Genomic DNA, 12,510 nt, shown 5'->3' with positions numbered 1-12,510 from the left:
CGGTCCCCGCACACTGTGCAGGGACCGCCCTGTCAGATCTCCGCTCTCCCCTATGGGGGGATCGGATGAACACGGACCGTCTGTCCGTGTTCACCCGATTCGCTCTGCAGATGGATGGAAAAATAGAATTTCCCTCCGTCTGCAGAATCGGAGCATTGCGGACACCGATGAGATCGGGTGTCAGGGGATTTTCATCCGCTGACACCCGCTATCTCATAGGGATTAATGTATGACCCTTTTTCATCCGTAAACGGATGGATGAAAAAGCAGACATATAGGGCCAGATCCACAAACGAATTACGCCGGCGTATCTATTGATACGCCGCGTAATTTTTAAAATTTCTGTGTCGTATCTTTGTTTTGTATCCACAAAACAAGATACGACTGCATCTGGGCTCGATCCGACAGGCGTACGTCTTAGTACGCCGTCGGATCTTAGGTGCATTTTTCCGCTGGCCGCTAGGTGGCGTTTCCGTTGAAATCCGCGATGAGTATGCAAACTAGATAGATACGGCGATCCACTAATGTACGTCCGGCCGGCACATTTTTATACATCGTTTGCGTTCGGCTTTTTCCGGCGTATAGTTACCCCTGCTATATGAGGCGCAGCCAATGTTAAGTATGGCCGTCGTTCCCGCGTCAAATTTAAAAAATGTTACGTTGTTTGCGTAACTCGTTCGCGAATAGGGCTTTGCGTAGAATGACGTCACCGTCGTAAACATTGGCTTGTTCCGGTTTAATTTGGAGCATGCGCACTGGGATACCCCCACGGACGGCGCATGCGCAGTTGAAAAAAACTGTTGTTTACGTCAGTTCACAATATATTTACATAAAACACGCCCCCATCACATCCATTTGAATGGCGCGCCCTTACGCCGCCAAAGATACACTACGCCGCCGTAACTTATGGCACGCATTCTTTGAGGATTCGAAAAAAAAAAAAGTAAGTTACGGCGTAGTGTATCTTAGATACGCTACGCCCGGCGGAAATATGCGCTGATGTACGTGGATCTGCCCCAAAGTCTGCATGTGTGAAAGGGGCCATAGGAGCAGCTATCCTTTAAAAGAGCTAACATGTATCGTTAGACATTAAGGAAAACCTGTAGGTTATATGAACCTTAAAATAACCTAAAAAACCTACGTGTGAAATGCTTAGCTATAACATTTGCTACATGTGACCATTCACAGCCAATCCCATGCATGCTGAGAAGTTTCATCTACTGTGGTTCTCAAAGAACAATGAACATGCTTCTTACCAACAGTTGGATTGTTCACACTCTCTTGAATATTCATTAGGATTTATAGCTGCTTAGATATACCAAGCACACATAAAATGCAGTATGCATGTTGAATACAAATAAATGTTATTAATTCTTATTTTCCTTAGATTTAGCAAACACAGTGTAGTCTGTTAAGACACTATTATTATAATTCACAGTAAATGAGGAGAAGAGGCTTTCCAAAACATCATTTAGGAACCAACTAGGTTGTGTCAGTAAATATTCTCCTCTTGAAGTGCATTTGTGGTTGTAACAGCTGTTGGTAATATATCGCTACAGTATTATTAACGTAAACCTGTCACAAACTCAGGCAATTAAAACTAAATATGAAATGAAAAATGCATAAACTGCATGTCAGAACGATTGCTAAATCTTGTGATAAATGCAGGTTAATGTTAATGAAAATGTTAATTGGGCAGCGTGCACAAAAAGCACAGGTGTGGATAGGGCCTTAGGTCCTTCTCTGCAGCATGCTGGCAGGGGACAGGCTTTTTGTTTTGATGCACCAGGAATAAATTTAGCTAATTTAAACTGAAAGTATAATTGGGCTTTAACAAGCAGTTGCCATTAAAGTAGTAATAAACCCTCATTTTTTTTTGTAGCTTAACACATTGAGCACATTAAAATAAAGTTTCCGCAGTAAACTATATGTTAAAATTCTTACCCCACTATTTACAGCTTACAACTTTCAATGCTGATGGCTCTTGCTGTCTCAGTGCTGCTTCCCTGAACTTCTGGTCTTCACAGGAAAGAGTGAACAGTACAGTTTCCAGCCAGTCTGTTGGTGTGGAGAAGGGAGGGACAGGGAAGAGCCTTGCCATCCTAGGCTATTGGGCTGTGTGTAGGAATACACAACTCCAGTCCCTGCATGCAAGGGTGGCTCCAAGGGATGCTGCAGGAGAAAGGAGTCACACAGGAAACCTGGGACAGCAGTCATGGTACCACCTTAAACAGAAACATAGGTGTAGCCCCCTTTTTGGGGGGTTATGACAAATGGCCCTTCCCAAACAGGATATTAAACAAAATCGGTAGGTAAATAAGAGAACCAGAACTTTGCTACGTGGAAAAGTGGGTTAGACAATAAAGTTATCAGTGGCTTCCCCTAGGATCGTGCCTCTGTGAACAGAGGGGATTGCCTTCCAGGGAAATTAACCAGTAATCTACTTAAACCAGCATATAACATTACACATAAGTACATAGATGCATACCAGTATAGAAATAATACAAGCTTTAAATAAGAAGATATGAATACAGTACATTCATCCAATGTACAATTAGGTATTATAAGCAAAAGGGCCTGATAGTATTGTGCAGAGTATTGCATTTACGTGCTGAAAGCTTCTTGGATGCAGTAATACAGCTTTTTAGTTTTTACTGCGTTCCAGTCACGCTGACAGGGGGCTGAAACTTTCCTGCATAGTATGCCCACTGCTGCGGCTATGTCTGGTCTTGTCACAGTGGGCAACATATAGCAGCTTACCGATTGCTCTGCGATACATGTCATTGTTGGGTAACACATTTTCTGCTTCATTGCTCTTTAGACTGGTTCCATAGGAGTTTTCTCTTCCTTTGCATCTTGCATATGGAATTGTTTCAAGATTTCTGAGAGTTTCTGAGATTTGTTGAGAAGATAACTTCCATCTTCTTCTCTCTCTATTTGGATTCCCAGATAGTAGCTAATGTTCCCAAGTTCTTTGATTTCAACATTTTCTTTCAGCTTGTGAACTATCTGATTGTAATCCCCTTGTTGTTCAAAACAGGTTATAATGTCATCAACAAAGGTAAGGATGTATGTCCATCTGTCTTCTTGATTCCTGGAGTAGAGAGAGGGGTCTGCTTTACTTATTGAGAATCCCTCTCTAGTAAGTAGTTTGGGGTAGATTCACATACCTTTTGCGGCGGCGTATCTCCAGATACGTCGCCGTAATTTGAAATCCGCGCCCGCGTATCGTTACGCCGATTCTCAAAGGCAGTTACGCTGAAAAAATAGGCGTCCTCCACCGACGTAACTTGATTGCGGCGGCGTAGAATTGTGTGCAATATAACTTTGGCCGCTAGGGGCGCTTCCGTTGTTGTCGGCGTATAATATGCTAATTTCCTAGATACGCCGATTCACAAACGTACGTGCGCCCGGCGTTCGTTTTTTACGTCGTTTGCGTTAAGGCTTTTTTGGTGTAACGTTGTTCCTTCTATTAGGAGGCGCAGCCAATGTTAAGTATGGACGTCGTTCCCGCTTCGAAATTTGAATTTTTTACGTCGTTTGCGTAAGTCGTTCGCGAATAGGGCTGGACGTAATTTACGTTCACGTCCGGAACCAATACGTTGTTGCGCCGTACTTGGAAGCAATGCACACTGGGATATGTACAAAACGTCAATCACGTCAGGTCATCATAAATTTACATAAAACACGCCCCCCTTCCACATTTGAATTACGCGTGCTTACGCCGGCCCCTTTTACGCTACGCCGTCGCAACTTACAGAGCAAGTGCTTTGTGAATACAGCACTTGCTCCTGTAAGTTACGGCGGCGTAGCGTAAATACGATACGCTGCGCCGCTGTATCATTGCGTGGACATACGTGAATCTACCCCTTTGTTCATTTTCAAATTCTACATCTTTGCAGATTGCTTAAGACCATAGATGCTCTTCTGAAGTTTACACACAAGGGGCTAGATTCACATAGATCAGCGGATCTTTAGAATCGGCGTACGCAAACTACGTAAAAAAACTCTGTGATCTCTGACTCTATCCATTCAGAAAACGAAGGAGCCGGGTTTACGGAAGGGGACCGATGCACAGAGGGGGACAGATAAACTGCACGGAGGGGGATAGATGCACGAAAGGGGACACGGAGGGGGACAGATGCACGGAGGGGGACAGATGCACGGAGGGGGACACGGAGGAGAAAGGGATGACAGATGCATGGAGCAGCATGGAGAAGGACGGATGGGGACTGGAGGAGGATAGGGGACAGTCAGTGGTGATCGTGTGTGGGAGAGAAGCACCGATCACCGTTGAAAGCCGAGGCGGGGGGTTTGAGAGAGGACTGGCTGTGGCTGTCAGACTTTTAAATCTATACAGGGTGATCGGTGCTTGTAACTCCTCAACAGCACTGATCACCCTGACTGCCCAGGTATCGGGTGAAGTATCGGAGCATTTGCCCCGAGTACAAGTACTCGGGCAAATGCTCGAGATCGGTATCGGGTCAACCCTAGTAATTGGCATTGTTAAGCTTTTACTATTGAAAACTTCATATCTGAACCACTTGTCATCTTTCATCAGCTTGTATACAGTACTCACTGATTCACTGTAGAATTATTTGCTCCAGTGCCTGCTGGTTACACTGGGTGCCTGGAGCCATAACCTATTGTGCAGAGTATTGCAATTAAGCGCTGGAAGCTTCTTGGATGCAGTAATAAAGCTTTACTTTCATGGAGGATGATAGATTATGTCTTGCAGCATTAGAAACTTGAAACAGGAATAAGGAGCATATAACTACATGCACTTAGAGAGATAACACTTCCTCTAAATACATTACCATCGATACACATTATAGTGCCACCTGCTGGATAGATAGGTATAATGCATGCACTATATATAGTTCACCGTACTGTACATTGCATGTTGTTGTTCTTCCAGATAGTAATCCTCGTGGAACTGTGCACAAACACTGGGCATATTAAGGTATTCATAGAGATACCTCCAGATGAATGTTGCAGCAAACTTCAGTTATGGCATCGCCTGAGGATGATGATTGGGCTTCTGTCTTTGTGTCGGAGATCTAAAGAGATAATCAGAGGTCACGGGGTATCCTCCAACTGTTGTCCAACCAGCCAGAACTTCTCACTGGCAGGAACTGTGATGTGGCATTGGAATTCAGATTCAGCCTATCTACTTTGCTTTTTAGCCCCCCCCCCACTCAGTAGTATATAATGGCCTCTTCAGGTCCAGGTTTTAGTAGCATGGACAGGACTTATATTTGAGGATATCTCTCTCCCCACTTCCTCCTTCTGGGGCTTTCAAGGCACCAACCAGGGACAGGAATTGCATACATAATATATTTACAGGTATTTGCAAATTCAGGCAGTAGAGGACAGCAGATACCTACAAAAATTAAAAGATAAAAAAGCTGCATACCCAGTAAGTGATAACTTTAAAGGCAGCCTTTTTCATATATTCATTATATGCTCACTTTGAATTGTTTCGATTTGTGAAATGTTCATTTCAAATACATCATTAAACTATTCATTACCCTGGTGCAAAACCATAAAATTCCCCTCCCCTTTAGAATCCACTTACATTTGTGCGATACGTTAATGCAACACATAATGTGAACACTTCCAAAATTTCCAATGCAATGCATTGTGGTGTGTTGCTGTTCTTTGTGGCTTTGCTGCAATTAATGCGTGTTGTCTAAGTACATTGGGGTGCCATTAAAAATAAATGTCAGTGCAGAATATGCAACATGCATTGCTTTGCATTGTGAAAATGAGTGCCGACACAAAGATGAAAATGGCCCCTAAACCTCCATCCCAAAGGCAATTACTGTAGTGATACAGAACATAGTTGGCTTTCACAGTAACAATGATTTTCAGGTTTCCACACTATAAATAACATTAATTATATCCAAATGTAATTTTTCAAATGCTGTCTACAAAAAATACAAATTTCTGTTCCTCCTAGCAGTTGCATGGTCTGCTATGGCCAGTGTTGTTCATCTTCCTTTAAAAAAGTAATTAGTTACAATTACAAGTTACTTGTGCGAAAAAGTAATTGAGTTAGTGACTTTATTGGCAAAGTAACTAGTTACTCGGAAAAGTAACTGAGATTTTTTTTTTAAATATTCTACAATGCAATTACGTTTTATAACATCTTTAATATCAAAGATGTTTATATTAACTGATTGAAGAATAAAAACTCTATATACAGTATTTTAGAACATTTCATACTGTGTACAATTATTAATATCATCATCACACTCCACCTGCCCAGGCAGCAATACTGTACAATATAGATTCAGTGTGCAGTGTGAGTGACACTGCTGCAGTGCACACTGAATCTATATTGTACAGTATTGCTGCCCGGGCAGGTGGAGTGTGATGATGATATTAATAATTGTACACAGTATTGCATTTGCTGGGCCTGCCATATACTGTACTGTACACTATACTGTATAACTGCACTACAAAATTCCTTTACAAATAATGCATATTTTAAAATGTTATTAGTAATACCATTTTAAAATATGCATTATTTGTAAAGGAATTTTGTAGTGCAGTTATACAGTATAGTGTACAATACAGTATATGGCAGGCCCAGCAAATGCAATACTGTGTACAATTATTAATATCATCATCATCACACTCCACCTGCCCAGGCAGCAATACTGTACAATATAGATTCAGTGTGCACTGGGACTGGTAAAAGTGATTCTCAAGGAGCTACGTACCAGGCAGCACACCCTAATTACTTGTGTTCTGTCCCCCGGCCCCCCCACTCCCAATCCGATGCCGCTCGCCTCGGCTCCTCACCTGCGCAGGGCCACAGCCCACGGTCGGTCGGTCGGTGCACTGCTGGCGTGGTGAGTGTCCCCGGAGTCCGGACCGTTGGTGGTGGAGTGGAGCCTCCGCGGCGGCCGAGGGAGATGTCGGCGGCTGAGGTGACGGTGAGGAGGTGAGCCAGACTCACTCCCTCCCGACCCGTCACACTACACTGCTGCGGGCGGGAGACTTCAGGCGCGTGCATGCGCCAGCGTCACGACGTTGACGACACATGACCCGGAGCTGGTCTGTGACCCAATCACAGGCCAGCTCCATCCCGCCCCTCAGTCATAGTCTGCCCGGACTGCCCCCCCCCACGCGCGCTCAATGTAACTCGGTAACGCCGCCAATGTAATGGCAACGGCGTTGCCGATGGGGTAAGAGTAATCGGGTAGATTACTAGTTACCCCTTGGAGGCCAATCGTTACGTAACAGCGTTTATTTAAACCCGTTACTTACAACACTGGCTATGGCTATAGTTACACCCTTGAATGTAGGATTTTACTGCCTGGTTTTGAAATACTGCCTTTTTGGAACAATTTCAAGGTTCATATCTTCTGGAAAAGGCCCAAACCTAAGAGATCCCATGCCTGAAATATAAATGATCAAGATCAATCAATCGTATCAATATTTATGACAACACTTGTGCTAATGTCTTCATTTGTGTCATCACATTTGCGAATAGTACATCAGTAGTGTTAATTGGCTGGATGAGGTACGAGCAATGTGTGATCTCACCTCAGTGTTGGCAGGTAAGAAAACATCACATAAAAAAATGTTCGTGCAGCTAAGGCAAAAATCTCAAAAGTCGTCTTCACACTTCAAAACTTTTCTATCACATCATTCAGTCCATTTAGCTTTAATGAATCATAAGATAAGCAGCAATGAGTTAAATTGGTAAAAACCTCATCTAGAAATGCAACGTTTCAAGCTTTAAATGTTAGATTTCTAGATGGGAGGTTTAAAGCAGTATTAAACCCAAAGTCAAAAAATTATTATATTGCAGTTTACCAATCATTAGATGTGGTGGCCGCATTTGTTTCCTTTTTTAGGCTTTTTCCCCCTGTTTTCACCTGGTGATCTGACCAGTCACAACAACGACACCTTTGGACAGTGGCATTTTCATTGTCAAGGTAGTGATGCTATAGCAGATTTAGATGGCATTGACCAGGGGTCTCTAAACTTTCTAAGCAAAGGGCGAGTTTGCTGCCCTTCAGGATTTAGGGGGGCCATATTGTGGCCAGTGGGAGTAGAAAATGCCCTGGCATCAGTAGGCATAAACAATGCCCCATCATTTGTTATAATGGGAGGAAGAAAGACCCATTGCTGGTATCAATGGGAAGAATAGTGCCATTGATGGTGTCAGTGGGAGGAATGGTGTCCCATCATTGGTGTCAGTTGATGGAATAGGGCTCAAAGGGCCAGATATAGGCACACAAAGGGCCACAGTTTAAAGACCACTTGCATCGACTAACAAATAAAAGGCGAACTTCAGATAACACTTTTAAAGCAGTTACAGTAAAGTGAAATGAATAAAAGCTCACCATTGTAAGCACTCCTGTCAGTGTTAAATCAACCTGGGAAGAGGGGAGTATTATGCCGCGTACACACGATCGGAAATTCCGATGGTATAAAATCAGATGGAATTTTCCGTCGGAATTCCGATGAAGCTGTCTTCCATCAGTCTTGCCTACACACTTTCAGACTAAATTTCGACAGTCCAAACGTGGTGACGTAAAACACTACGACGAGCCGAGAAAAATTAAGTTTAATGCCTCCGAGCATGCGTCGACTTGATTCTGAGCATGCATGGATTTTTCTCCGACCGAATTCCACACAGACGATCGGAATTTCCCATCTGGTTTAAAACATGTTCTATTTTTTTACTCCGATGGAAAAAAGTCTGATGGGGCCCACACACGATCGGAATTTACGACGAAACAAGTTCATCGGAAAATCCGATCGTGTGTACGCGGGATTAAATGTTCTAGCAGATAAATACACTAACAAATTAAAACATGGTATACTTGGATTTTCCAAAAGCGTTCGATACAGTTCCGCACACGGCTCATGTGTAAGGTAAAGTCTACAGAATTGGAAATATCAGTTTGTAAATGGATAGAAAACCGGAAAAAAAGTGTTTAATGATTCATACTCTGAATGGTCTAAGGTTATCAGCGGTGTACCCCAAGGTTCAGTGCTGGGACCCTTACTTTTTAATATATTTATAAATGATATTGGGTCTGAGATCAAAAGTAACATTTCTGTCTTTGCAGATGACACCAAGCTATGCAGTGGAATAACTTCCTTACAGGATGTCTCCAATTTACAAGCCGACCTCAATGCTCTGTCTAATTGGGCGACTATGTGGCAGATGAGGTTTAATGTTGATAAATGTAAAGTTATGCACTTGGGGGCTAAGAATATGCATGCATAATACATAGTAGGGGGAGTACAACTGTAGGGATCCATAGTGGAGAAGGATCTGGGGGTTTTAGTTGATCATAAGCTCAATAATGGCATGCAATGCCAAGCTGTGGTTTCCAAAGCGAGCAAAGTCCTTTCTTGTATTAAAGGGGTGGTTCCCCCTAAAACAAATTTCTAACAATACATTCGTAAGACCCGTTACACTGCGGGTAGGCTGGCTTTTGTTTTGTTTTTTTAGTACATACCTCGATACCGCCGTTTCGTCCCTTGGTGGTGGGCGTTCCTAGTTGATTGACGTTCCTCCGACGGGCGCATACTGCGCGTCACGACTTTCCGACAGAAGCCGAACGTCATTGCGCAGGCGCCGTATAGAGTCGGCTCTATACGGCGCCTGCGCAGCGACGTTCGGCTTCTTTCGGAAAGTCGTGACGTCACGTATGTGCCCGTCGGAGGAACGTCAATCAACTAGGAACGCCCACCGCCAAGCGAGGAAACGGCGGTATCGAGGTATGTACTAAAAAAACAAAACAAAAGCCAGCCTACCCGCAGTGTAACGGGTCTTACGAATGTATTGTTAGAAATTTGTTTTAGGGGGAACCACCCCTTTAAGAGAGGTATGGACTCCAGAGACAGAGATATAATTTTGCCCCTGTACAAATCATTAGTAAGACCTCATCTGGAATATGCAGTTCAGTTATGGGCTCCAGTTCTCAAGAAGGATATTGGTGAAATAGAGAAAGTGCAGAGAAGGGCAACCAAACTGATAAGAGGCATGGAGGAGCTCAGCTATGAGGAAAGATTAGAGGAACTGAATTTATTCACTCTGGAGAAGAGGAGATTAGGGGGGATATGATCAACGTGTACAAATATATACTGTAAGGGGTTCATATAGTGAACTTCGTGTTGAGTTATTCACTTTACGGTCAACACTGAGGACAAGGGGGCACTCTTTACATCTAGAGGAAAAGAGATTTCACCTCCAAATATGGAAAGGTTTCTTCAAAGTAAGAGCTGTGAAAATGTGGAATAGACTCCCTGCAGAGGTGGTGCTGGCCAGCTCAGTAGATTGTTTTAAGAAAGGCCTGATACTTTCCTAGATGTACATAATATAATTGGGTACTAACATTTATAGGTAAAGTTGATCCGGGGAACATCCGATTGCCTCTCGGGGGATCAGGAAGGAGTTTTTTCCCCTGCTGTAGCAAATTGGATCATGCTTTGCTGTTTTTTTTTGCCTTCCTCTGGATCAACTGTGGGTATATAATTGGGTATATGTGATTGTATGTTATTATTATTATTATTTTATTTCTTATGGTTGAACTTGATGGACTTGTGTCTTTTTTCAACCTGACTAACTATGTAACTATGTAAAGCCAAACTCCAGCTCACTCTGCAGTTATACAGGCAGGTTCAGCGACCATTTTCTTTTTTCTTTTGGGATAAAGGTTTTGCATAAATAAATAGAAGCTGATCATTGTCATTGGTAAATAGATTGTCTCATTCTTGTATCTGCTACATCTGCAAAAGAGAACTTGTTCTTTAAAATGCAGCATTTTAACAGACTTACCAACCAGATCACCAGGTTAAAAAGTGGAAGGAAAGCCTAATCTGCAATCTAATACATGTTTGCTTTTGGGTTTAATACTACTTTAACTCATTGCTTCTAAAGTTTAAACTCTACGCTAAAGCTAAATAGATGGAATATGAAGAAATACAGGTGAAACGCGAAAAATTTGAATATTGTGCAAAAGTTTATTTATTTCACTAATGCAACCTAAAAGGTGAAACTAATATATGAGAGAGACTCATTACATGCAAAGCAAGTGATTTGTCATAATTGTGATGATTATGGCTTACAGCTCATGAAAACCCCAAATCCACAATCTCAGAAAATTTTAATATTTAAATATTTAAATATTGTGTAAAGGTGCAATATTCTAGGCTCAAATAGCCAGATTCAGATAGACTGGCTTACTTTTGCGGCGACGTAGCGTATTGCATATACGCTACGCCGCCTTTAAGTCAGAGAGGCAAGTGCTGTATTCACAAAGCACTTGCCTCCTATGTTACGGCGGCGTAGCGTGAATGGGCCGGCGTAAGCGCGCCTAATTCAAATGAGGAACAGGGGGGCCTGTTTTATGTAAATTACTTGTGACCCGACGTGATTGACGTTTTTTACGAACGGCTCATGCGCCGTCCGTGGACATATCCCAGTGTGCATTGCTCCAAAGTACGCCGTAAGGACATATTGGTTTCGACGTGAACGTAAATTACGTCCAGCCCCATTCACGGACGACTTACGCAAACAACGTAACATTTTAAAATTTCGACGCGGGAACGACGGCCATACTTAACATTGACTAAACCAGCTATTTGTTCGACTAACTTTACGCTGGAAAACGCCTTACGTAAACGGCGTATCTTTACTGCGATGGGCGCACGTATGTTTGTGAATCGGCGTATCTATCTGATTTACGCATTCTAGGCGTAAATCAGCGTTCACGCCCCTAGCGGCCGGCGGAACTAGACAGCTAAGATACGACGGCGCAGGCCGTCGTATCTTAGCTAGGTTTAAGTGTTTCTCAGTGTATCTCAGTTTGAGCATACACTTAAACATACGACGGCTTAGATTCCGAGTTATGACGGCATATCTACTGATACGGCGGCGTAACTCTTTGTGAATCTGGCTAAAAGTGTCCCGCTCTAATCGGCTAATTAAGCCATAACACCTGCAAAGGGTTCCTGAGCCTTTAAATGGTCTCTCAGTCTGGTTCAGTAGGAATCACAATCATTGGAAAGACTGCTGACCTGACAGTTGTGCAGAAAACCATCATTGACACCCTCCATAAGGAGGGAAACCCTCAAAAGGTAATTGCAAAAGAAGTTGGATGTTCCCAAAGTGCTGTATCAAAGCACATTAATAGAAAGTTATGTGGAAGGAAAAAGTGTGGAAGAAAAAGTTGCACAAGCAGCAGGAATGACTGCAGCCTGGAGAGGATTGTCAGGAAAAAGCCATTCAAAAGTGTTGGGGACTTTCACAAGGAGTGGACTGAGGCTGGAGTCAGTTCATCAAGAGCCACCACACACAGACGGATCCTGGACATGGGCTTCAAATGTCGTATTCCTCTTGTCAAGCCATTCCTGAACAACAAACAACATCAGAAGCGTCTTACCTGGGCTAAAGAAAAACAGACCTGGTCTGTTGCTCAGTGGTCCAAAGTCCTCTTTTCTAATGAGAGCAAATTTTGCATTTCATTTGGAAAC

The sequence above is a fragment of the Rana temporaria genome, chromosome 2, assembly GCF_905171775.1.
Source record: "Rana temporaria chromosome 2, aRanTem1.1, whole genome shotgun sequence".
Taxonomy (NCBI): Eukaryota; Metazoa; Chordata; class Amphibia; order Anura; family Ranidae; genus Rana; species Rana temporaria.
The sequence above is the reverse complement of the archived record's forward strand: the minus strand, read 5'-3'. Positions refer to the sequence as shown.